The sequence below is a fragment of the Triturus cristatus genome, chromosome 7 (genome assembly GCF_964204655.1).
Source record: "Triturus cristatus chromosome 7, aTriCri1.1, whole genome shotgun sequence".
Classification (NCBI taxonomy): domain Eukaryota; kingdom Metazoa; phylum Chordata; class Amphibia; order Caudata; family Salamandridae; genus Triturus; species Triturus cristatus.
The window spans coordinates 406,030,811-406,058,060 of NC_140590.1; the positions used below are offsets into that span (position 1 = coordinate 406,030,811).

At 46.4% G+C, this 27,250-nt stretch overlaps 1 protein-coding gene across 2 annotated transcripts in view; it reads right to left on the reverse strand.

Moving 5' to 3' along the window:
* Positions 1-26,764, reverse strand: part of THAP7 (THAP domain containing 7) — a 204,350-nt gene extending 177,586 nt beyond the window's left edge. Inside the window, exon 1 of one of the 2 annotated variants that reach the window (XM_085616664.1) lies at positions 26,279-26,764. The gene's annotated coding sequence lies outside the window, so the exon portion shown is untranslated. The remainder of the gene's footprint in view (positions 1-26,278) is intronic. The other variant, XM_085616666.1, reaches the window with a different exon arrangement.
* Positions 26,765-27,250: the final 486 nt, after the last annotated feature.

The window sequence follows — 27,250 nt, forward strand, 5'->3', positions numbered from 1 at the left end:
ATCTGACTATGGTTACCCCCAAATTTTTGCCTAGTGTCTAGCTGGTTTTTCGACTTAGTTGGCCTGAGATCCTGCTATTCAGGATCTCAGCCTGGCTGTTCTCTCTTTAAAATGGACTCCATGTACCCTAGGTACATACCCAATTGGTTGGATCACCCTGTCAGCCCCTGTACCAGTGTACACTAGGTACCCAGGGCATTGGTGTACCCAAGGCCTGCCAAGGGCTGCAGCATGTATTATGCCACCCCAGGCTTGGCCTAACAATTTGACACAACTGGCTGATCACTCAGCTGGGGTAAGTTGGTGTAATCACCTCTTACTTAGGTGTAGTATACCTATACCTAACCTTAAATGGGACACCTGGTAACCTATAAGTCGCTCCTATGGCAGGCCTTAACAATCCTGAAGGCAGAGTGCTTGGTTCCATGTGAGATGGTGCTCTGGCATGAGCTGAGCCTGTCTGCAGTGGTCGGAACCACTTCCTTCTACTGTTTCCAGATATCGTCATACCATATACTCTTAAGTGCATTATGAACCTCGCGGTTAAATGCTATCTTTGGTTTGGCTTTATCAAAACATGTCGAGTAAGGTGTCATACGAATTGGAATACTAACCCCTCGCCAATTCTGGCGACGGGGTTAGCATTCCACCCTTCTAGAGGGACACGACATGTACAGTACCTGAAACCCGGGTAAAATCAGACATAGCCTCAGCTCCACAAAATGGATGCTGCCACCACAGACACAAGTCTGCCCTCCTGCTGCTGGGAGTCCTTCCAGCTTGGGAGGTGTGGACACAGGGTTTCCTGCCAGGGGAGGTGCGTGCACCACCCCAGACAGGATTTTGTGTATTGGTCAGGTAGGGCTTGAAAGAAACCAGACATGCCTGTGGCTCACAAGGAGCCTCGGTGCATATGCCAGTTCAAACCGGTCCTGGGGCACACCAGTCCCGGGCCTGGGGCGAGCTGGACAAAGGATTGGGGGTGTAACCACCCCCCTTCCTGGTCCCACCCATAGGGAGGGACCTAGCAGGTAGTCCGGCCCCTAGAATCCGCTTAAAGGTAGGAGCTGTGTCCTAAGACTTCAGACATCCTGGAATCAACTTGAAACTAAGAAGAAGACGGGAACTTCGACGCTCTGCTGCACAGAGGACGGAAGCCAATCTCCCCTGTGGTCAGGGAGTGACCACCTTGCTAACGCAAGCACCATCCAGCGAATCAACGTCTGCTTTGCCGCCGCCTCCCGCCGGAGCCCGAGCCCAGAGACTGACAAGACCTGGACCTCCAGACCTCTCACCGCCCGATCCACAGTCCCTGAAAAGAGGAGACCCGTGGAGGCACCGAGACACGTGGAGCCAGCCATCTTGGAACGACTACGACAAGCTGACAAGTGCAACAACCGAGGCTCCCTCCAAGTTGTGCTTTGGGTCCTGAGAAGCCCAACCCTCGAGCAGCATCTGCACCAAAGGTGAGCCCTCCAGCATCTCCACGATCTGCGTGGGGCCCTTCTGCATTTTGCCACTCGACGCGCCTAACCGGTTGCTGGCCCGCTGGCTAGTGGCCATCTTGGCGACGAAATCTACGACAAACACCGCTGGTCTGGTTGCTCCAGACTGGCCCTTGCTCCCCTCCAAAGGAGCAATCCCTCTGACCTTGCTGGTCAGAACCAACAGCTGATTTCCGAATCCTCCTGCAATTGCTTTTGCCAAGGCTTGTTTGCTTCGATCAAGTCGCCGACACCGCCGACAGCGAGAGCCTGCGTGGGACAGCTCGTGAGCCGACTCCTGGACGTCGTCGACCTTCAGGGACCACGTGGCTGCGGAGACAAGCTGCCCCTCATCACCTGTTTGCACCCGACATCGCCTGGTACCCACCTGGTGCCACGCTGGTCACTGGCTAGTGACTGTGAACACTGTCCCCTCTGCTTACAGGTCTTCAACATCTCCGATCCACTCTTGGATCCACTGCATCTCTTCCCGACCGACCGCCTGCAGCACTTTTGTCTACAGGCCCCACGGAACCGATAGAAGAAACCCGACGCACTTCGAGGCCTATGCACCCGCTTCCTGTGGGTGAGGTAAAGCTGGCACTCCGGTGCCCAAGTGTAGTATTACATCTCTAGTGCCTGTGTTCCAACTCTTAAGTTCCTAGGTCATCCGGAAGATTCCTTTTGCAGTAACTTTGTACTTTTTACGCACCCATTGAAACCTATGGGAGCACGCGTGTGACTATTTGCTCTGCACACGCCACCCGTGGACCTCCTGGTCACTAACTGACGTTAGCTCCTTGTAGGCCCAGCGATTCTAGAGGCCCTAGGCCTTTTCCCTTTTCTATTCGTGGTACTTATACCACTATTTTAGTATATGGTTCGAGTGGCCACCAGGGCCTATCCATATAAAGTGCAACTTCTGTGTATTCTGTGATAATCTTGTTTGACGATTTGTGCTCCTGTGCTCATAAAGAGACTAGGGGTTACTTTGAGAAATAAATACATATATATTTTGAATATATATCTGTGTGGTGTCCTTTCATTGGTATAAAAGGGGGTTACTATTGGTAAAACAGCTTGCTTAACACGCATCACGAGTTTAGCCTCAAAGACTGCTTAGCCTACGCTACCACTATTTTAGTATATGGTTCGAGTGGCCACCAGGGCCTATCCATATAAAGTGCAACTTCTGTGTATTCTGTGATAATCTTGTTTGACGATTTGTGCTCCTGTGCTCATAAAGAGACTAGGGGTTACTTTGAGAAATAAATACATATATATTTTGAATATATATCTGTGTGGTGTCCTTTCATTGGTATAAAAGGGGGTTACTATTGGTAAAACAGCTTGCTTAACACGCATCACGAGTTTAGCCTCAAAGACTGCTTAGCCTACGCTACCACTAGGGCAGCTAGTCCAAAAAGGTTGACTTACAACCACACCATAAGGGTTGCTTGGCATGGTACAAGGTGGTCACTAGAACTAGTGAACAGCATATACCAGGCCAACTTCTCACATTGGTGAGCAGCGGTTGGATTTGAGCTTGCTGTGTTTTACCATTGTAATCTCTTGGTTACCAATTGAAAGATCACATAGGTACCTGTAGGTACATATAAAACAAGATTAGATATACTTAAGTTCTACTGAACTTAGTTGTTGTAGAGCAAAGGGAGTAGCACACCCTGACTACAAGTACTAGATAGGTTTAGTAGGTAAACCCAAGTGTAGGTAGATTGCAACACATCCACCCACACTTAAGAGCAATGGCTGGGGCAGAGGGGTCCACTGTACCCATCTCTGTTGAGAGTGACCCCCCGAGGGCACCATCCATCTTTGCTACCCTTAATCAGAATGAGCTCAGGCAGTTGGCAACTCTTAGAGGCCTTAAACAGCCCAAGAACCCTACCTCTGCTGTGCTCAGAGCACTCTTGCAAGATGATGAGAATCAAAGAGAGCTCAAGAGAGCTTCCCAGTTAGCCCCCTTAGGGACAGGAACAGGAGGCCCCCCTTCTGAAGATGCCACTGAGGTACCCCTTTCCAATAGCCATCCCTTAGATGAAAACCATACTACAGAGGAGGAAAGTGAGGGGGATACAGACAGTGGTGAGGATGAAGGGAGAACTAGCCCAGTGCCAAGTGTTATACTTGGCCCAGCTAAACCAAGGCTATTGGGGACTGACAGTGGGTTCATCCCACTGGATCTCCCCAGTGGACTTAACACAGGGCTTGGAAGGCAAAGGAATCGCTCAGGTGACTCCAATGCTTCCCATGGCTCTAGAGGCTCTCAAGGTCACTCCAGGAGAAGGATGACCACCCCTCAGAGGAGGGAACATGAGGCCAGAATGCAGGAAGCCCAGCTGAGGATCAGGAAGCAGGAGCTAGAAGTAGCCCTGATGGAAGAAAAACTGAGGAAGGCTAGGCAACCTAGAGAGAGTGGGTCTATACCCACTGGTGGCAGCATTGTCCCTAAGGACAAAGATAGGGTCTTTGATAATAGGAACCTGTCTAAGGTTGTGCCCCCCTACAAAAGTGGGGATGATATCCACAAATGGATAACTGCTCTTGAGAGAGCCTGCAAAGTACAGCAGGTTCCTGAAGACCAGTGGGCAGCAATCCTCTGGCTCTCCTTTGAAGGAAGAGGCAGAGACAGACTCCTCACTGTTAGGGAGGAGGATGTCAGAAACTACAGAGTCCTGAAGAGTGTCCTAGTTGATGGGTTAGGCCTAACCACTGAACAGTACAGGTTAATGTTCAGAGACACCCAGAAGACACAGACTCAGGACTGGTCTGAATATGTTGAATGTGCCACTAAGGCTTTGGAGGGTTGGTTGCTGGGAAGTAAGGTATCTGATTATACAGGATTGTACAATTTGATGATGAGAGAACAGATTTTAAGTAACTGTCAAAACCAGCTCCTCCATCAACACCTGGTAGACTCAGATTTGACCTCTCCCCAAGAATTGGGAAAGAGGGCAGATAAATGGGTCAGGACCAGGATCAGGCCTAAGAATCAGGGTGGTGACCAAAAGAAAGATACCACCAAACCTCAAGAGAAGGGTGGGGATAAAGCAAAAGAGAAATCTTCCTCAGGGCCCCAAAACTCCACACAGGGTGGTGGGTCCCAGGCTCCCTCCTCTACCACAGGTAAAAAGCCTTACTGCCATGAGTGTAAAACTCCTGGGCATTGGAAAACTGACAGCAGTTGCCCAAGGGCTACAAACAAAACTGTTCCTCCAATTACACCTGTCACACCACCTATTACTGTCAGCAGTAATCCCCCAGGTGGTGGGAGTGCCCCCAAAAATTTGGGTGGGTTTACTTGGGGAACACAGGGGGACCCTGGCTTAGCCAATTCCCCTGCAGCAGATACTCTTGTCTGTGATGGTGGCATGGGGTTTGCCAACTTCACTGCCTGTCCCAACACTTTGGGTAGGTACAGACAGGAGCCCTACATCAATGGTACAAAAGCTGAGGCCTACAGAGACACTGGAGCTAGCATCACAATGGTGGCCCATTGGCTAGTTCCCTCTGAGCAGCTTTTGCCTGGTTTCTCCTACCAGGTGACCAACATTGATGGCAAGCAGAACAGTCATCCCATGGCAGAGGTATGTCTCAGCTGGGGAGGTGTCACTGGCCCTAAAAGGGTGGCAGTGTCCCCAACCTTGCCTGTAGACTGCTTACTGGGGAATGACTTAGAACTCTCAGCTTGGGCTGGAGTTGAACAAGACACCCATTCTAAAATGGTAGGCCTTTCACAAAAGGGTAGTGGGGTTGTGCCATTCACAACCCCTGTCCAAATAGATTTCCTCCCTGGAAAGGTTGGAAGGGCAGTGGTTGCCACAGCCCAGGCACAGACAGACTTCCCTGTAGAGACTGGCAGAGCTGTGACAGTCACAGCTCAAACACAAACTGAGTGCCCCCCTGAAAAGGTTGGCAAGGCTGTAATGGTCTCAGCCTATACTCAGACTGACATTGGTGTAGTGAAGCCTGAAACTATGGATCACTCCACACAAACAGAGAGTAGTGGGGAGGAAGAAAAGTCTCCCTCTCCCCAGACATTAGGAAAAAGTCAGCCTCCTCAGGGAGCTGACCTCACCCCTTGTGAAGGAACTGCCCCAGGGGTAGCCAGGCCTGGCCTGGCAGAGCCTCTGATGTCAGTGGCCCCTTCCAAGGTGGGACCCAGTCTGGTGCAGGTAGCCTGCCTCTCTCTACCCTGCCTCAGTCAGCCCAGGGCTGCAGAGGTCAGGGAGGCCAGTGGACCCCAAGAGGGCCCCTGTCCACAAGAACCCCCCCATCAAAAGAATGAGGATTGCCTGGCTAGTAGCCCTAGTCAGGTGATGGGTAAAAACATTCCTGAGGGATCTCCTTTACAGGTAGTTAGGGACCTCCCCCAGAGGGATTCTGTTGGGTACAGGCAAACATGGGACCTTAGGGCCCCAGACCTGACCTGTCCCTCCAGTAAGCCCACTAAAGGGACCCAGCCTCCAGCTTTAGGTAGCCAGAGACTGACCCTGAGAGCACAGTGCAACTCAGTTAAGGAAAGAAAGGCATCCATGGTGGAGGGGGATTGGAGGAAGGTGAGGCCTCACTTTGAGGACACTCACTTCAGTACTCCATCTCAACACCAGCCTTTTACTTTGCCAAGACACACCAAAGGTAGAGATTCCCTATGGTGGAGACCCTCTGATACCCTTAGGGTGAGGGATTGCTTAGTGGACCATGAGACAGGGGGTAACCATGCCAGTGCTGGTTCCTCCTTATATGGCCACTTGGGCAATATAGGCTTACCTGGTCAAGGTCAGCCTTATCTCCCTTCGTTTGGGGGGGGGGTTGTGTAGGAAGGTGGATATCTGACTATGGTTACCCCCAAATTTTTGCCTAGTGTCTAGCTGGTTTTTCGACTTAGTTGGCCTGAGATCCTGCTATTCAGGATCTCAGCCTGGCTGTTCTCTCTTTAAAATGGACTCCATGTACCCTAGGTACATACCCAATTGGTTGGATCACCCTGTCAGCCCCTGTACCAGTGTACACTAGGTACCCAGGGCATTGGTGTACCCAAGGCCTGCCAAGGGCTGCAGCATGTATTATGCCACCCCAGGCTTGGCCTAACAATTTGACACAACTGGCTGATCACTCAGCTGGGGTAAGTTGGTGTAATCACCTCTTACTTAGGTGTAGTATACCTATACCTAACCTTAAATGGGACACCTGGTAACCTATAAGTCGCTCCTATGGCAGGCCTTAACAATCCTGAAGGCAGAGTGCTTGGTTCCATGTGAGATGGTGCTCTGGCATGAGCTGAGCCTGTCTGCAGTGGTCGGAACCACTTCCTTCTACTGTTTCCAGATATCGTCATACCATATACTCTTAAGTGCATTATGAACCTCGCGGTTAAATGCTATCTTTGGTTTGGCTTTATCAAAACATGTCGACTAAGGTGTCATACGAATTGGAATACTAACCCCTCGCCAATTCTGGCGACGGGGTTAGCATTCCACCCTTCTAGAGGGACACGACATGTACAGTACCTGAAACCCGGGTAAAATCAGACATAGCCTCAGCTCCACAAAATGGATGCTGCCACCACAGACACAAGTCTGCCCTCCTGCTGCTGGGAGTCCTTCCAGCTTGGGAGGTGTGGACACAGGGTTTCCTGCCAGGGGAGGTGCGTGCACCACCCCAGACAGGATTTTGTGTATTGGTCAGGTAGGGCTTGAAAGAAACCAGACATGCCTGTGGCTCACAAGGAGCCTCGGTGCATATGCCAGTTCAAACCGGTCCTGGGGCACACCAGTCCCGGGCCTGGGGCGAGCTGGACAAAGGATTGGGGGTGTAACCACCCCCCTTCCTGGTCCCACCCATAGGGAGGGACCTAGCAGGTAGTCCGGCCCCTAGAATCCGCTTAAAGGTAGGAGCTGTGTCCTAAGACTTCAGACATCCTGGAATCAACTTGAAACTAAGAAGAAGACGGGAACTTCGACGCTCTGCTGCACAGAGGACGGAAGCCAATCTCCCCTGTGGTCAGGGAGTGACCACCTTGCTAACGCAAGCACCATCCAGCGAATCAACGTCTGCTTTGCCGCCGCCTCCCGCCGGAGCCCGAGCCCAGAGACTGACAAGACCTGGACCTCCAGACCTCTCACCGCCCGATCCACAGTCCCTGAAAAGAGGAGACCCGTGGAGGCACCGAGACACGTGGAGCCAGCCATCTTGGAACGACTACGACAAGCTGACAAGTGCAACAACCGAGGCTCCCTCCAAGTTGTGCTTTGGGTCCTGAGAAGCCCAACCCTCGAGCAGCATCTGCACCAAAGGTGAGCCCTCCAGCATCTCCACGATCTGCGTGGGGCCCTTCTGCATTTTGCCACTCGACGCGCCTAACCGGTTGCTGGCCCGCTGGCTAGTGGCCATCTTGGCGACGAAATCTACGACAAACACCGCTGGTCTGGTTGCTCCAGACTGGCCCTTGCTCCCCTCCAAAGGAGCAATCCCTCTGACCTTGCTGGTCAGAACCAACAGCTGATTTCCGAATCCTCCTGCAATTGCTTTTGCCAAGGCTTGTTTGCTTCGATCAAGTCGCCGACACCGCCGACAGCGAGAGCCTGCGTGGGACAGCTCGTGAGCCGACTCCTGGACGTCGTCGACCTTCAGGGACCACGTGGCTGCGGAGACAAGCTGCCCCTCATCACCTGTTTGCACCCGACATCGCCTGGTACCCACCTGGTGCCACGCTGGTCACTGGCTAGTGACTGTGAACACTGTCCCCTCTGCTTACAGGTCTTCAACATCTCCGATCCACTCTTGGATCCACTGCATCTCTTCCCGACCGACCGCCTGCAGCACTTTTGTCTACAGGCCCCACGGAACCGATAGAAGAAACCCGACGCACTTCGAGGCCTATGCACCCGCTTCCTGTGGGTGAGGTAAAGCTGGCACTCCGGTGCCCAAGTGTAGTATTACATCTCTAGTGCCTGTGTTCCAACTCTTAAGTTCCTAGGTCATCCGGAAGATTCCTTTTGCAGTAACTTTGTACTTTTTACGCACCCATTGAAACCTATGGGAGCACGCGTGTGACTATTTGCTCTGCACACGCCACCCGTGGACCTCCTGGTCACTAACTGACGTTAGCTCCTTGTAGGCCCAGCGATTCTAGAGGCCCTAGGCCTTTTCCCTTTTCTATTCGTGGTACTTATACCACTATTTTAGTATATGGTTCGAGTGGCCACCAGGGCCTATCCATATAAAGTGCAACTTCTGTGTATTCTGTGATAATCTTGTTTGACGATTTGTGCTCCTGTGCTCATAAAGAGACTAGGGGTTACTTTGAGAAATAAATACATATATATTTTGAATATATATCTGTGTGGTGTCCTTTCATTGGTATAAAAGGGGGTTACTATTGGTAAAACAGCTTGCTTAACACGCATCACGAGTTTAGCCTCAAAGACTGCTTAGCCTACGCTACCACTATTTTAGTATATGGTTCGAGTGGCCACCAGGGCCTATCCATATAAAGTGCAACTTCTGTGTATTCTGTGATAATCTTGTTTGACGATTTGTGCTCCTGTGCTCATAAAGAGACTAGGGGTTACTTTGAGAAATAAATACATATATATTTTGAATACATATCTGTGTGGTGTCCTTTCATTGGTATAAAAGGGGGTTACTATTGGTAAAACAGCTTGCTTAACACGCATCACGAGTTTAGCCTCAAAGACTGCTTAGCCTACGCTACCACTAGGGCAGCTAGTCCAAAAAGGTTGACTTACAACCACACCATAAGGGTTGCTTGGCATGGTACAAGGTGGTCACTAGAACTAGTGAACAGCATATACCAGGCCAACTTCTCACAATCTGGAACTGTTGACCCTTATTGGACTTTGACCTGTCTAAAGTATTACCAAGTAAGCCCCTTGCTATATCTTTAAGCCAGCCCCCGGGTCTGTACAATTCCATTTTTTCTTTCTATTTACGCATGTAACTGTTTGTAAGGCTTTAATGGAATTACATCCTCTGTGTTTATTGTTCATTTTAGGATACGTTTTTATCCTCCACTGCGCAATATCTACCCTAGTGTCCGTTACTCCCACTATATATTTCTAACTATCGGACCTTCAGTAAGAGTATTTACTTATTACCATATACCATATATGGGTATACCATGTGAATACTATAGTTACTTTAGTTATGTATTCTCCCTTTTCTTTACAGCAACGTCTTCCTTGTTTGAATTCTGACGTACTCTATCTGTACCATTGTGACTTGACTGGTTGTCCTCGGTTGGACCCCCACAAAGTAGGTATTATGTCTTTATGCCCCTCTGCTTATTACACGCTCTATTGATCCAAATGCAGGAAGTGGATACTACCCCTCCTTTTCTAAGCACGCTGCGCGTGAATGTTTTGGCTCACTTTCTGTTTAAATGCTCACAAGCCAAAATATCGGTCACGTGAAGTATCCTACAAATTGCTGTTATTACGTCCTTTATAAGGTGTTTAACACAGCCACTTAAGAGCGGTTAGTTTGCTCCCAGTATGAATGTGTCCGATACTCTGTATGACTCATCTGAATGGTAACTGTGAGATTCTTCTCACTGCCGAAGTAAATCATTAGGAGAGAGAAGTTCTTCAGATGAAAACAGGTTTATTCATGAAATACATTAGGACCCATCCAATCCTACATCCATCTCTGACACTCTCACAGTTTTCCCAACTGCCACAGTAGTTAGAATCTTCTACCCACATGACATTCTCTAACCTAGGCAACAGAATGAGCATTCCTACAACCTCACCATAGGCAAGTGATAATCAGGTGCTAGAGAAACATAACACTAACACCCAAGATGCCACACACCTCCCCCGTTAATAAAAAAAAAAAACACAACAAAACATTATGTACAATAAACTCTTAAATATTCTGGCCTCCTTTGTCATTTAACAGATTTACATGGAAGCTCAGACAGAACAGCATCATCTGTCAACATTTCCCTTTTTATTTGTCCACCTTTACATCAGAACATACAAAAATCCTCCCCAAGTTCCAGATCTTATGATCATGAGTCCTAACTGCATTATTAAATACCTTGACCACTTGCATAGGCTCTGAAAACTTCACTTTTGAACCGGGAAGTCTAACAACCACGCTATCTCCAACATTAACTTTCGTTTCTTTGGCAGATTTCCTCACATCAAAATTTTCCTTCCTATCCAAACATTTACCCTTTTCTTTTTCTCTCCACTCTTCATCATTACTCTCAAAAGAACTAGAAAAAGTTTCACCTAAACGTCGAACCCATGAAGGTTCCACCCGAGTACAAGGAGCTCTCCCTCTAAAAAGAACGAAAGGAGACTGACCCGTTGAGCTGTGTGGAGTCAACCTATAGTCATCAATTTTCCTCAAAACTTGTTCTTTCCAATTCTTCCCAGAACTTTTTGCCAAAGAAATGGTCTCCTTGATGACCCTATTAAACCTCTCAACCATTCCATTGGTTTCCGGGTGATACAGGGAACATTTTTTATGTTTTATGCCTCTATCCTTAAGAAACGTTTCCATTTCTTTCGAGACTAACTGCACCCCATTATCTGTCAGTATAGATTCTGGAAAACCTTCTCTACTCATGAGGTTTTCAAGAAACCTAATAACATGAAAAGTTTGTATCCCAGATGTAAACTGTACCTCAGGCCACCTTGAGAATAAATCCAAAAGCACAATTATAAAACTCTGTTGTCCATTGCAATGAATAGGACCCACAATATCCAGTGCTACTTCCTTCCAAGGTCCCCTTGGAAGTTCCCTGATGATCATGGGTTGAACTCGAACAAACTTCGACTTTTCACTGGCTGCACAAACACTACAATCTCTAACAACCCTTTCCACAAGTAGGTCCATACCAGGCCACCAATAAGTGGCACGAAGTCGCTCTTTCGTCTTTGACATACCTGAGTGCGAATCATGCGCCATATCTACTAGAGTCTTTCTGACCTCAAATGGTGGTATTAAACGTGTACCACGAACCAAGACACCATCACACACACCCAATTCATCCTTCACACCCCAAAACTTTGTAGTTTCCAAAGACCCAGCATTCTTCTTGTTCCAACCATTCTTCATTAGAGACATCACTTCAGATAAAACAGGATCCTGAGACAGCTTAATCCGCCACTGATCTTCATCAATGATACCTCCAGTAACCAAACATACATGCAGATCATTCTCATCCCAAACATCCATGTCTTCCTCAACACTAGATTCCCCAACGAGCCTAGACAAAGTATCAGCCACAGTATTCTCAATACCTGGGATGTATTTCATTTGAAAGTCATACTCTTGAAGAGCTATGACCCATTTACTTATTCTCCCAGAAACCTGATCAATACCCTTCTTCAAAAATATCTCACATAAAGGCTTGTGATCAGATTTGACCAAAAATTTTGTACCCCACAAAAATTTCTTTAACTTACGGATTGCCCAAAACACAGCAAGAGCCTCACGCTCAATTACTGAGTAGCGCGTTTCCGTATCTTTCAAACCTCTAGAAATAAAAGTTATGGTTTCCAAACCTTTCTCACCCTCCTGCTGTAACACCGCACCCAACCCCTTTACACTCGCATCTGTGGTTATCACAGAAGCCCTAGAAGGATTAAAACCCTTAAGATTAGGTGCATTTTGAAGTTTTTCCTTAAGCTTAACAAATTCTTCATCACACTCCCGAGACCAATTGAATTCTACACCTTTCCTCAACAGAGCTCTCATACTATAACAATGTTCCGCAAAACCTTTTACAAATTTGTTATAGTATTCAGCCATCCCAAAAAACTTCATAAGCTCCTCTGTAGAAGATGGAGGTGGCATGTGAGAAATCGTGTTAACCAACTCTGGCTTCGGAGAGATCCCTGCACATGAGATCGTGTGTCCCAAATAATGAATCGAGGAGGTTTCAAAATGACACTTCTCCAACTTTATGGTTAAATTGGCATCTTCAAGTCTCCCCAAAACATCATAAAGAATCCTCCTATGCTCTTCGTGATCCTTTGCAAACACCAAAATGTCATCCTGGTAGACACAAACCCCATCACACCCATCAAGAACTCTCTCCATTGCCCGTTGAAACACAGATGCCGCCGACACTAACCCAAACGCAGGGGTGTGGAATTTTCAAAATAATCTACTTGTCCATGGGACAAAATGCCACTGAGATCTACATGTCCTGTAAAATCCACTTGTCCCACCTACTCCCGTCCACACATCAAACATAAGTAGAATTCATTGCTCTTTATTTTGAGGTAGACAGGCTAAGAGGGGCCCAGTTGTAGCCCTCACTCCCTCTTCCAGCTGACAGAGCGAGGGGGTGGGGGAAGGTTCAGCACACCACTGAGTTACAGATAAGAAGGTGAGGAAAAAACAGCTTCAACCTTTTGAAATGGAAATAGAGCCATTGCGCTGCCTGTTCTCGCCTGGGTCAAGTTTCGCCTTTTCTGTTGCTGTGTGCAGATATTGTGGAAATACCCGTGGGCGGTGAGGCTTGCAGAAATGTCCCTAATGCAGACCCCCTGTGCGGTTCTCTCACCTTGGGGCACAAAAAAGGAGGGAAAGAATGTCTTGCTTTTAAAGGGGTATCCATGCTCTGAGCAGATGGCCTGTGCCCACAGCCACTTGCACGGTTAGATTGTGCGCACGCACTTAAAAAATGCAGGACATTCATTTTCTTCACCCGATGGATCAATGTGAATTTTAATATGGCCTGAATACGCTTGCATAAGACTTTGAGTGCTAATAAAAGAATGGCATTTTTTGCGGTTTTATTGAGCGCGAATTCGATCTGAAGGTATTGGAGCGCTTTACATGAGCGCCAGTTACATTTACACAAGGACTGTCACATTCATTTATTTTTCTTAAGTAGCACTATTAAATTGGCGCCACTGCACTGTAAATCAAATGTGTTATGCAGAGGGGACATTTGGTTGTAGAGTCCGAAAATGCGCCTTCTAATCCAAGCTCACGTCCCCGCTTTACCAACGTGGTATAATCTGGACAACCTCTTTACCTATTAATTATCCAGTGTCCTTTTACAGTTAAAGTTAGCATCTAAGCAATCCTGGCAGCTCAAGAAAGAAACTGCAGCGCTGCGGCAGCTTAAATGAAATGCGTACAACGGACTTAATTATACACACTAAAATACTAGGCACCGGCCAATTGAGCATTTTCTCTCACAAATGGGAAAGATATCGCCCATTTGTGAGGGAAATTGCCCAGTATGGCAATTCTGTGTCACACATCTGGTGTGAAAGGGGGTCCCCGAGGGTTCTAATCAGCTCTCTGCATAGCAATGGAAATGTGCGCAGTTGGCATGACTTACAGCACGGCTACAATAGCAACGGTTGGTCACATCTGTTGGTACTTCAGGTGTGGAATTAACTGAATTCTGGGGCTCCCGGAGCTAGGGCACTGACGCCGAACAGCATGGGCAACAAAGACACTCTTTCCTGACATGTTATCAACAGCACAAAACGGGAGGGGGGGAAGGGAAGTTGAAATGTAAGGCCGAAAGTGCTGCTAACAGCTATATATTAATATTCAAAACCCTACAAACTGAGGCAGCGTAGTGCTGGGAGGATTTGGTAAAAGGTCACAAGCCATAGTAAACACGCAGTGACTGGGCCCCAATAATAGGAACTCAGTGGGTTCATGGTCAAGCCAGGCTTGAAACCCGCTAATCTTTGAAGTGCAGGCGCGCAACACCCATTGGACAGGGCTTCAGCCCCCCCCCCGTCGCGTGTGGCAGCCCGGGATGAGACAGCTTCCCGGGCAGTCACACAGCCGCACCCGAGCAATTCACAGGTCTTTAAAAGACGACCATTTCCATGTTAATGAGGCCTGTTGCTGTTGTTTCACCCCTTCTACGAGCCCCTGCAGCTCCATTCTGCCTATTGCTCACCCCTTCTAAGAGCCCCTGCAGCTCCACTCTGCCTATTGCTTAAAGTTTCAGCCCCCCCCGAAATTTTTTCTTAGCCCCCCCCCCCGAAATTTGGCTCTAGTTGCGCCTCTGTTGAAGTGCAATATCCACCAGGTGGAAGAGGGGGTTGGGGGGACAGGGGGTAGGGCTGCAGCCTCAAAGCACACAGATGGAACTTTCCTACCTGAACCGATAAGACAGGAGCAGCAGCGTGAAGAGCTGTAGGCTGGAAAGGCCGATCCGACTTCCCACCTTACCGTGGTTGATGCAAATGCCGCGTAAACCGGATCCTTTGGCGGGCTTCTCTGGAAGTGGAAACCAGTGATGTTTACAGTGGTCTCTGCTAGCGCTTCGGCCACAGCCCCTCCAAAACCCCACAGTCGGCTCTCGCTCTCTCAACCCCGAAGCAATGAGGATCGGAAGCCGGTGGCAGCAGTGATCTCCGGGTGCCCATGGGACAGGAGGACTAGGTAGAGGCGGCGGCAGGGTCCTGCAACATAACGGGGGCCTCGTGTAAACAAGTGGGGGCAGAATGTCAATTTATTTGCGGATCCCCCGGTACTGCGGCACTGCTTTACTGTGCCCTCTGCTTCAGCGCCCCCACGTTTTATGCTCCGTCTCACGCTCCAATAGCAGGGATGAGAGCCCGCGCTTTCTGGAACCACAAGGTTACACACGGTCTCTCACAGCAGGCACACCGGTTCTATGGAGCGATCTGCAAGCTGAGCAAAATATAACCCTTTTGAACACTCTACAAGTGCTATGGCGGGCATTATGCTAGTGCGCCTTATTTTACCTCGCGGCGGCCACAAACTCCTACTTGCAGAGACTGAGTGACGTTTCACTCCCTCAGCCAATCACTGTCTAGAGCCCAGTTATGGGCTGCCAGCCAATCAGAAGCCTCCAAAGGCTCCCGGCACGCTTCTCTGATTGGCTGTGAGCCCCATAGTGCTCACAGCCTGTTTCATTTACGTGATTTAATGTCTACTTGTCCGTCGGACGAAATAGACATTAAATCTTCTTGCCCACCGATAAAAACAACTTGGTTCGGGCGTCGGGCGATATGATTCCCCCACCCCTGCAAACGGCATCCGAACAAATCTAAAGGTCCCAAAAGGCGTAATAAAAGAAGTTAAATCTCTCGATGACATCTCAAGCTCAATCTGGTGATACGCAGAGGCCAAATCAATCGTGCTAAAAACCTTAGCTCCACCAAGTAAAGTGAGTAGCTCTGATATGTTGGGAAAGAGGATACCTATCCACAATTACCCACTTATTTAGCTGTCTTAAATCCACACACAAACGCAAAGATCCATTGGCCTTGCGCGCAGAAACAACCGGAGCAAGCCACTCAGTGCTTGAAACCTCTTCAATTATACCACCCTCTTTGAGCTTCTCTAGTTCTTTCTTCATCTCATCCCTGACCGCTAAAGGTACATTCCTTACTTTACAGGTAGAAGGTTGAGCATTGGGAAGCAGGGGTATACTCAATTTGAAATCTTTAAGACACCCCAACTCCTCTCTAAACACTCTTGAAAATTTCCTTTTGATGTCACTCACAACCTGTCCATCAGCATCACAATGAATTGTCTGAATTTTCTCTTTAAGAATGACTGGAGAGGGACTCCCTGGATCCAACCTGACTCCCAAATCTGCCTGGTGAAACCAGCTGATGATGCTATCACCTTTTTGAGAAACATATACCTTACCCGCAACATAACGTCCACCATATTCAATCAAACCTAGAAAATACCCATACAGAGGTATAGGTTCACCCCCATACGCTAAAGGTCGTATATCTGGTTTCAGTAATTTGACTTTTCCAGCAAGCTTTGTTTGAAAGAACACTTTAGACACAATGGTAATTTTAGCACCGGAATCAAAAAGTACTTTTGTAGATTCACCCTCGACTTGTATTACATCCAAAGGACAAGTCCTTTCCTCTTCATTCATACTTTGTTGTACATCAGAAGTTACCTGAACCACAATTTGACCACATACAAAATCTTCCTCACGAGAGTCTGCCTCTACAGTTCTGACAATGCTAGGAGGAAATTTTGTTTTACAAACAACAGCTAAATGGCCCTTGCGCTTACACTAAGCGCAAATCGCCTTTAGAGCTTGACATTTTTTATCATTGGCATAATGTCCCAATTTGTCGCATCTAAAACATTTCGGCACAAAGGCCTTTGGCTTATTTTTTACAGTATCATCTCTTCTCATCACATCCTTACTTACAACACCCTCCTTAACTGTCTGAACAGAAACTTTCACATCCCGTTTCAAAGTATCAACACACTTTACAGAATGTTCAATTCTTTTAGCCACCTGTAAAACCTCATCTAAAGAAGGCTCATCTCTTAGCCAAAGTTCTTCACGAACCTTTTCTAAGTTGCACCCCAACATAAACTGATCCCTCAATCTCTCCTCTAACAATTGATCAAATTTACAAGATGATGCCAGCTTCCTTAATTGTGTAACATACACTTCTACTGACTCACCATCACTCTGCAACCTTTTGGTAAACTGATACCTTTCCAGTATTGTACTAACCTTTGGTAAGTAATGATTATCTAACTTCTTAATGCACACATCATATTCATTCAGACCCCTGGCTTCCACCGCAGTAAGATCTGCTAGATGATCAAACACGTCCTGACCCTCAGATCCAAGACAATGTAGGAGAAGAGCAGTTTTCCGCTCTGCACCCAGATTCGCACCACAGACTTTAGCATACCGCTCAAAAACCTTCTTCCATTTTTTCCATCTGATACATGGTTCACCAGGTTCAGACAAAAAAAATGGAGGAGCAGTCACATTCTGCATTCTTATACAAATGAGTATCCCACTGCGGAAGAGATTCCCAATTTGGAGCCTTAAAATCACAGAGAAATGAAGTGAAAATTAAATGAAAATGAACTATTATCTATATAAACCACCAGAGAATGAAATGTTCAGTTCACAAGTTTGACCAGCAGATGGCAGCGTTGAATCAGAAAAATTTCAAGAAACATGTATCAAATGTCACTGTTATTCACAAACCCTGAATGAAGTTGAAAATAACGTAGTCCTAATGCGAAGAAACTGACAATCGTTTCCCTCCACAGGCAAGAAGAAAAATAAATAGAAAATTGACGATCGTTTTATCCATAAGCAAAGCAAAAAAAAAACACACTTCAAATAATGAAACTAGACTTCAAATAGTGAAACTGACGATCGTAGAGGCATAAAGACACCTCTCTGTGGAAACAGCTTAAAACACGCATTAAGTGAACGAACTCCGTAGAAAGCACAGGTGCAGTCCTAATGAGCAGCAACTGAATCCATTATTGCGCATGCGTGAGCTGAACGAATACTGAATCCATTATTGCGCATGCGTGAGCTGAAGGAATCCTGAGATGACGCACAGGAAGAACGAAGACAGCGTCAGTCACTGAATCCCCGAGTGAGATTCCATTACGTCACCAGACGCTCCGCAAACTCAACGGATGAACATCTCTTGCCAAGCAACAGTCGGAACACGAGGAGAACTCCACTTGAACCTGAGACTTCCAACAAAAGACAGCTTTGTAGCCAGGTACAGCGATGTTTCATTCACGAAGCATTTTTCCTCTTCCCATTAAGAAATTTTAAAAGTTATTCTGCAAGGGCGAGCCCGTGACGATTTTAACTATGATACCACAGACATTCACGGCGAGCGCTCCCAGCCCCCAGAAGTTATGAACACAGTACTTTAAAGACGCACTGCAGAGTTCCAACAGGCACACCTCCTCCACAAAGCACAGGGTTGTAGCCTGGTAAAACTATGTTTCATTCACGAAGCATTCTTCCTCTTCGCATTATGAAATTTTAAAAGTTATACTGCAAGGGCGAGCCCGTGACGATTTTAACTATGATACCACAGACATTCACGGCGAACGCTCCCAGCCCCCAGAATGAGCACAGTACCTTAAAGGTGAAACAGAGCGTTGTGGGAGTTGGGTCCCTTTGAAGTCCACCTGCCGACTACGCCAATGTGAGATTCTTCTCACTGCCGAAGTAAATCATTGGGAGAGAGAAGTTCTTCAGATGAAAACAGGTTTATTCATGAAATACATTGGGACCCATCCAATCCTACATCCATCTCTGACACTCTCACAGTTTTCCCAACTGCCACAGTAGTTAGAATCTTCTACCCACATGACATTCTCTAACCTAGGCAACAGAATGAGCATTCCTACAACCTCACCATAGGCAAGTGATAATCAGGTGCTAGAGAAACATAACACTAACACCCAAGATGCCACAGTAACCTAGTGCCTTTATTTCTAAATTTCTATATTTAGCTATAGACAATTCTGTTCACCATATAAATTCTTCTTTCACACCTCTTCTATTTATTTCTAATCACGTTTCCTCGACATTTCTACACGAACTTGGTTGACTTTTTGGTGGTGAGTAGCTCCAACAGATATATCAGTCCTTAGTTCTTTATTATTATACTTATATTTATATTCTTTCCTCATTATTGCCCACAGATTTTACTGTATGATCCTGAAGCCCTGATATCTCGCAGTTTGCATCGATATGCTGTTTAAAGAAATGTATGGATTGGACCTGTGACCTAATATAAAACTGTGATTTCCTGTGCCCTGACGAAGGACTTGTTGGACCTCGGTCCTTTTCCGAAACGCGCGTCGGCTCTTACTGTGTCATTATATTGAACTGAAGCACTTCTTTATGTTATTTGTTATTCTGTGTGTTTGCTTCACTGTTTTTGTATTTTTGTGTACTACTATGTGACATTCTTTGAATTTTTTTTTTTTTCCTGCTTATTCGTTTGGCCTCAGTGTGTTCAGTACCCCTTTGGTTCTATTTTTGTACTGTGAGATACGAGTTATTGTTTAATTTACTAAAAAAAAATTTTTGTTCAAGTTGTGGCCTACTCACTATCTGGAGTGCCCTCTAAGTACTAAATATATTGTACGTATTTATACCTTATTTTTATATTTTTGATCTTAAATAAACTAAAAACTCATAATTTCTGTGGTCAAAATGAGGTTTGTTCTTAATTTGTTGGATATATTACCAATACTAAAGTAATAGGGGGAGCCCTTGTTGTTCTCTAATTAACATCTTCAAGAAGACCCTCAAGACCTGGCTCTTCGACTGACCGGAGCTGCAAGGGCACCAACTTTGCTGTAACCCACCATTCCTCTATTCTAAACTATCTAAAGACTTTCAAAAGACTAGTTACACAAGTACTTCTGAATTCAAGACGACAGATCTCTCTCCCGAAGACGATTCTACAAATGCTTTTCAAGTTATGTACCCATATAGTTTTGTACACGCTCTCTTTAGCAGGGGTACTTTCGAACCCCTCCTGAACCAAAAATATACATGATTTTCTAAGCTCTGCTTCTAAACTCTTGCAACGCATGCGCAGATCTCTCTCACCTACATTGAACCAGACACTAGCTAGCATTCCCCACACACTACACAGCGCACTCCTACACATTACCTGGTATCAGCATATGAGCAGTATATGTACCCAAATTATGAACAGATCATGCTAAGTCTGCCCGCTGATACCTCACGCCGTAGATGCAGACAGGCTTTACTTATCACAAGAGATAGCATCTGAAAATGCAAAATGCTTTGTCCATCTGTACCTATGTATGATCAAGGCAAAAATCTAACCCAACTGTGTAGAACCCCACAGGACTGTAGTAAACTTCACCTGGTATGGAGATCAACCCCACAGCACTATATCTTTTCAGCGAGCCAAATACAATTCAATAAGAGGTAGACCGGTTGTGCAGAAAGGGCAACATAGGAGTGGACACTGTCTGGCCTGGGGACTTTGCAGAAAAGAGGTTCCCTGAGGTAACAAGACCACGGCATTAATGTACAAACACGTCCGCTCCAGCCTCCGTCTGCAGTCCCAGGGCAGCCCTTAACATCATAAGGGCCACCTTTTTTAACGATCAGTGGACCTCGGACATGGAATTCCAGGGCAGCTCATCTAAATCAAGCGGGGAATGAGTCCAAAAGGAGGGGGTTGAACACCAGCATAGACACATGGTGCCAAGAAATCTGGGATTAGCGAAATCGATAAGTACACGTGGTTGGAGAGGAAGGAGCAACCCCTAGTTGTAAGGAAACTTAACATGTACTCATTATGTTTCAGAGGCAAAGGAACCATATTATTGGGCAGCAATGAGAATTGCGGTACAATAATACCGGAACTGCAATAGGACATCTCTACATTGATGGATTTGTATTGCCAATGTGGGGACCTTGCCTACACCCAGCTCGTCCCTGGATGGCAGGGAACTCTGCACCCTCGTGAACATACACATCCATACCCTAGTTATCCTGGAGAAGATCTGTCCGAGTTGTCTCAACATCCATTACAGAAGAAAACAACTCTGTTACATCAGACTCGAAGTAAAAGAACTGCCAAGTATTTTGGCTAAAGCAAACACAAGGAGATGATGGACAGAGCGACAAAACTTTTCAGACACTCACCCCCAGTCACAGATCTGGGTTGAATCCATCATCATTCTTTAGCTCACTTTGCCACCTCAGTTCAGACCCAGCTATATGCATATCAGTCTTGCACCTGTGCTTCATGGGAACAGTCCAGCCCGAACTGCCAAGCCAGGTCTTCCCTGAACCGGAAACAAGCATCCTGGGACCGGTTTCTGGGTAACACCCTTCATCAGCCAGGCTATCTTGAATCCAGTGGCAAAGTGAGCAATGGAGCCGCGTCTGGGCATACCCTGCCAACTTAGGGCAAACAAAGCAAACACAAGGAGATGATGGACGGAGCGCTGAAACTTTTCAGACACTCACCCCAGTCACAGATCTGGGTTGAATCCATCATCATTCTTTAGCTCACTTTGCCACCTCTGTTCAGACCCAGTGTTATATTGCATTATTGTTATATGCACGGGCTTTAACCAGCGCGTGACAGCTGATGCCCACGAGCTCTCCTGCGCGAGAGCATCCTTGTTCTTTCCCCCCTCCTATTGGCTGCCCCAACATTCCACCTTCCCTTGTGTTTTCTGCCCCAACTCCCAACGGGCATTTTGTGATCGTGCTTCCATGATTGGCACACCGCACATCGTGTGGGGCTGTTATGATTAAAAGCTTATGAACCTACATGTACGACTCTGCCTCCTTGTAACAAGTGGCGACGAGGATGGGATTGGTGTCGAAGGTGTTCTGGCATTCCGGGGACCACTCGAATTTGGTTCTATTTTTTTAGTAATTGTCTTAAATTGTATGTTTTTTCTGAAAAATTTCTTATGAATTTTGAGTAGTACTCAGTTAATCCGAGGAAGGCTCTCACATCTTCTTTGCTGGATAGAAAGGGAGCATTGAGGATGGAGTCAACTAGGCCTTGTGTGGGTTTAATACCTTCATGGCTAATCGTGTGGCCTAGGTATATCACTTTGTTTTGGGAAAGTTTACATTTGTCTAACTCTATTGTTAACCCATGCGTTTTCAGTTTGTTTAATACCTGCCTATGGCGCGAGTCATGTTCCAATTGGCTGCTGCCCATGACCAGGATGTCGTCTTGGAAAAACCTCACACCATCAACGCCCTCAAAGATTGAAATCATGATTCTTTGGAAAAGCGCTGCAGCCGAGGCCAGACCAAACGGTACTCTGGTGAAGCGGTAACAGCCAAAAGGTGTAATAAATGTGGTGTACTTTTTGCTATCCGCATGTAGGGGTATCTGATGATACGCGGATTTTAGATCTATAATAGAAAATACAACCATATCATTAGTGGCATTGAACATTTCACATATGCGAGGCAAGGGGTATTGATCAACGATTATATTTTTGTTGAGGTCCCTGAGGGCTATGCAAAGTCTGATTTTCCCATTGGGACGTTTGACGACAACCAGGGGAGAAACCCACTCAGCAGATTCAACTTTTTCAATTATTCCATCATGGACCAGTCTGTTCAGTTCCATTTGGACGTCGTTTCTGACAGAAACGGGAAGATGTCTTACTTTGTGAATGCATGGGATTGCTGAGTCTTTTAATTCAATTTTGTGTTGAAAACTGTTTAGAAAACCCACTTTGCCAGAGAATACTTCTGGGTAATCTTTGTGGACACTGTGTTTGTACGACTCATCAATGGATAAAACAGGGTCAGCACTATTGGGGTTGAGGATGATGCCCAGATCAGCTTGATCACCCCATCCCAACACCGAAGGTTCTCTTTTTGCAACAAAGAGTTTGCAGAGTGCTTTCCTGTTTTTAAATTCAAATTCTAGTTCAAGGGTTCCTAAGAATTCAATGCTATCGCCTGTGTAACTTCTGGCAATAACGTTCGATTTTTCGAGTGTTGTTCCAATTTTGTCTACAAACTGTTATTTCCAAACGTTCTCATTAATTATTGTGAAAGGGGATACAGAGTCAGCCATTATGTTCATCGATACTCCACCCAATTTTATTTCACACATGGCTTTTTTTATCTTGGAGGGAGTAAGTTCAAGTATGTCGTATTCAATGGAAAATACGTAATTGATGCTGTCAGAATCCGAGTAGTCAGAATTCTCTGACCTGGAGTCGTTCTCCTCTTGGATGGGTTTCACGGGTTTGCTGTGTTTAGATGACTTTTTATTGCATGCTTTTGCAATGTGACCTGTTAACCCACAGGACTTGCACTTTTGATGTCTTGCAGGGCATTTTATGAAGTCTGCGAAGGGGGAAGGAGACCCGCAGCGATAGCACTTGCGTTCCGTGTGAATTTTCTCATTGTTGTATTTTGATATGTGATGTTCACTTTTCTTGCGAGGATCACGAGGGGTTTCACGAATATTAACTTTTGACCTCAGTTTGTTAGCGTTGGATGAATTGATTGCTTTAACTACATTAGGCTCATCCAGAACTGCTTTGGCACATCTGCCCGCAAGTTCTGGTTTTTTAACTAAAGCGACTACTTCCTTCAAAGGGGATTCACCATTGACCCAGAGTTTGTCTTGAATGTTTGGGTTGCTAGCGTGCATGACTATTTGATCAAGTATAAACTCTTCTTGTAGTTGTCCAAATCTGCAGGTTAAGGCTAGGTTGTTCAAGGTGGAGACATATTCGTCAATGCTCTCATCTTTGCCCTGTTTCCTTCTCGAGGCTTTTCTTGAAAGGAATTGCATCACCCACCACACCACCTCACTCTACCATCCTGAAGGCAATGGCCTCATTGAACGCTTTAATCGAGTTTTGAAAGGACACCGAGGAATGCTAACCTCAACTGGGAGGAGGAAGTGTTCAAACTTATTTGGGCCTCCAGGATTTCCCCATGTGCCAGCACCTGTACAGCACCTTTTGTCCTCATGAGAAGCAGAGAACCCCTGAGAAAAGACTTGGATTGGATGCCAGCTTCAAAACAGTTGGAATGGTCACCAGACACCATTAGGAACAACATAGTAAAGACGCAAAAATGTTATAAAGATTGGTATGACTCCAAACATGGAGTAAAGGAACACTCATTTAGAATCGAAGATCTAGTGAAAGTTCTCCTTGAAAGGAAAGTCAGGAAGGGAGAAAGCCGATTCACCACCCCCCTTCACATCAGCAAACTTTACAGCAACGCAGCAAGACTCAGTGATGGCAAAGTCTGGCACATGAATAGGGCAGCCAGATATCATCTTGAAGCCAAACAACCGAATCAATTTCAGTACAATAGAACCAGCAAAAACTTGTGGGTCAATTATGACGAAACCAGAAAAGACCACGGTTCCATGCCTGGTAATGGGTTTGCACAAGATCACACACCTGACAATGACTACACTGATTGTCACACATCGGACCAGTTTGTGGATGTCAGTCCTCGCACACCGATGCCAAATCGGAGTTGCGAGGGGGATTCACATTCTGACTCTGAAGTCGCATCTGAGGGTCAATGCCTCAGTGGAAGGTTTGGTAGAACCAATAACGATTCCCACTCAGACACAGAATGTGCTTTTGACCCTCACAGAGTCAAGGGTAGGTTTGGTAGAATCATCAACAAACCTAAACGTTATGACGATTTTGTTTGCGATTAATGGTGCACAGTTTTACATTCTGAATGTATTTGGTATTGTAATGTTTGTTTAAGCATTCAAGAGAGGAAGATGTGTTATATTGCATTATTGTTATATGCACGGGCTGTAACCAGCGCGTAGCAGCTGATGCCCACGAGCTCTCCTGCGCGAGAGAATCCTTGTCCTTTACCCCTTCCTATTGGCTGCCCCAACATGCCACCTTCCCTTGTGTTTTCTGCCCCAACTCCCAACGGGCATTTTGTGATCGTGCTTCCATGATTGGCACACCGCACATCGTGTGGGGCTGTTATGATTAAAGCTTATGAACATACATGTACGACTCTGCCTCCTTGTAACACCCAGCTATATGCAAATATGCTATATGCAAATCAGTCTTGACCCTGTGCCTCATGGGAACAGTCCAGCCTGAACTAGGGGGCCAAAGTGAGCTAAAGAATGATGATGGATTCAACCCAGATCTGTGACGGGGGGTGAGTGTTTGAAAAGTTTCAGCACTCCGTCCATCATCTCCTTGTGTTTGCATTGTTCGCCCTAAGTTGGCAGGGTCCCTTGCTCACTTTGCCACTGGATTCAAGCTAGCCTGGCTGATGAGGGCTGTTAGCCCGAAACCGGTCCCAGGATGCTTGATTCCGGTCCGATATGGCTTGGCAGTTCGGTCTGGACTGTTCCCATGAGGAACAGGGTCAAGACTGATTTGCATATAGCTATGTCTATACTGTGGTGGCAAAGAGAGCTAAAGAATGATGATGGATTCAACCTAGATCTGTGACTGGGGGCGAGTGTTTGAAAAGTTTCAGCACTTTGCACATTGAGAGATTCTCCTGGCCGCAGCATTAAATTAAACCAACTTGTTCCTGTTTTGCCAAATGCCTCTTGTCTTTTCATTTATTTAAGGTAAATCCATATCCGTGCAACAACGTGATACAGGAGATCACGAAAAACACCAAAACAGATATCCCAATTCGATTTACTGACCTCACAATATGGATATCGACACTACTAAGATCACAAAATAAGCTCATGACATCAATGAGGGAGTTTTTGATTTCAAAATGGGATTCCTAATAGAGCAGCAAGGATTTATGACAATGCAATTGTATTCAGCACCCCAAGGGGCTTTATAATACCACAATAAAACGTCCAGCTATGAAATATAGAGCTCTGACATGAGAACAGGTATTTCTCATATCACAAGAAGCACCTAGAGCAGCACTCATGGCTTCACACCATCAAAATAAGACTTGTATACTTCATAAAAAGGTTTTAAATCATCACAAAAAGTTACATGGCGTCACAAAATGACTAATATACCAATATGGCTTGATGACGTTATAATATTTTTTGCCTGCACACTAAGGCTTCCTGTAATGCCAATGGGTGAATTCCTAACATACGGGGGTACTCTTGACATCACGAGAATTCCTGACTTCATAATGGCGATCGTGACGCCAGAGTAAAGTTATCTATCACCACAATGGAGCTTTCTAGCAACAAAACAGAGTTGTTGCCATGACAAAACCTCCTACCTTCCCAATGAGGCTTCCGAACAGTGCCAGAGGTTTAGCACCGGCAAGGGGGATCCTGCCATCAGGAATCGAGTCCCTGCCATTAAAACTGAGCTTGCCAACAAGAAGTTGGGTTCACACCGACCACCCTATACCATCATAAAGGTTTCTTTCGGTTTCTTCAGTCTGCTCTGCAAACTCATCTTTAATGCTTCATTTCAGAGTGGCCCGCGAACGATGAAACTGGGGCTTACAAAAGTGAACGAATGAGCCAGTGGAACTTGCTTACCACAACGACGAAGCTGCTAAATGCTGCTTCTAGGCATCGTTTCAGTTTCCACGCCAATCTGTAACAACTAGGAAGTGAGTTTAGATGCGTCCTGCCTCCTGTGCGTGTTTGGACGGGATGCCCCAGATAACAGCAGAGCGTTGACTGAATTGGTCCAATGCTGACAAACTCCCGTCTATTCAACGAAGCCCCAAATGTTGGGTCCACAGGCTTTTAGAGGCAGACTTCCACATTGGACTTTCCAAATAACTCGCCCGATGCAGTCCAAGAGGGCTCCCTCTTATTTAACAAATATTGACTTGCTGCAGCCACCAAGGTGCCGGGAAGTCTAACCTGCCTCTCCAAAACAAAATACTGCAGGCCAATCCTTCTTGCTTCTCCCGTGACCGCCGCAGACCACCCGGCCACTGCAACGAGTTTCCTCTCTTAGCTCCTCGGCCCAATCTCACAGTAGGCCTGGAAGGAAGACGACGCTAAGGAAACAAAGAAATAGAAATGGGACTTGGAGGAATCCTATTCGAATGCTGTTCAATGGCGGCCATATTAACCTGGTAACTGTAGAGCGGGCCCATCATAGGAGGAGGGCACGCTCAGATTGGGCTGCGTTCGCCCGAATAAACAATCAGCAAGCTTGCTCAGTTGTATACCGGGACTTAACCCAGAGCGGTTCACGCCCCGTTTATTTATTCCCTCTGGCCACCGTCGGTTGTCGGGTAAGGCAGGCTGCTATGTCGAGCCGAATGCCTCACTATTTAAAAAAAAAAAAAATAGTTTATGCATATATTTATATAGTGTGGACGTTGTAATGATGTAGGTCCCCACACTGTGTTCTCATGCAAATAAGAATGCCACACGTCGTTGCGAAGGTAATGCGCGTTTATTATATAGTTATATATGTATAGCGGGAGCGCCGGCAAGGAGCTCCGATCACATTGAAATCGGCGCGCTAATGCGACCCCAAAATGGCCGCCC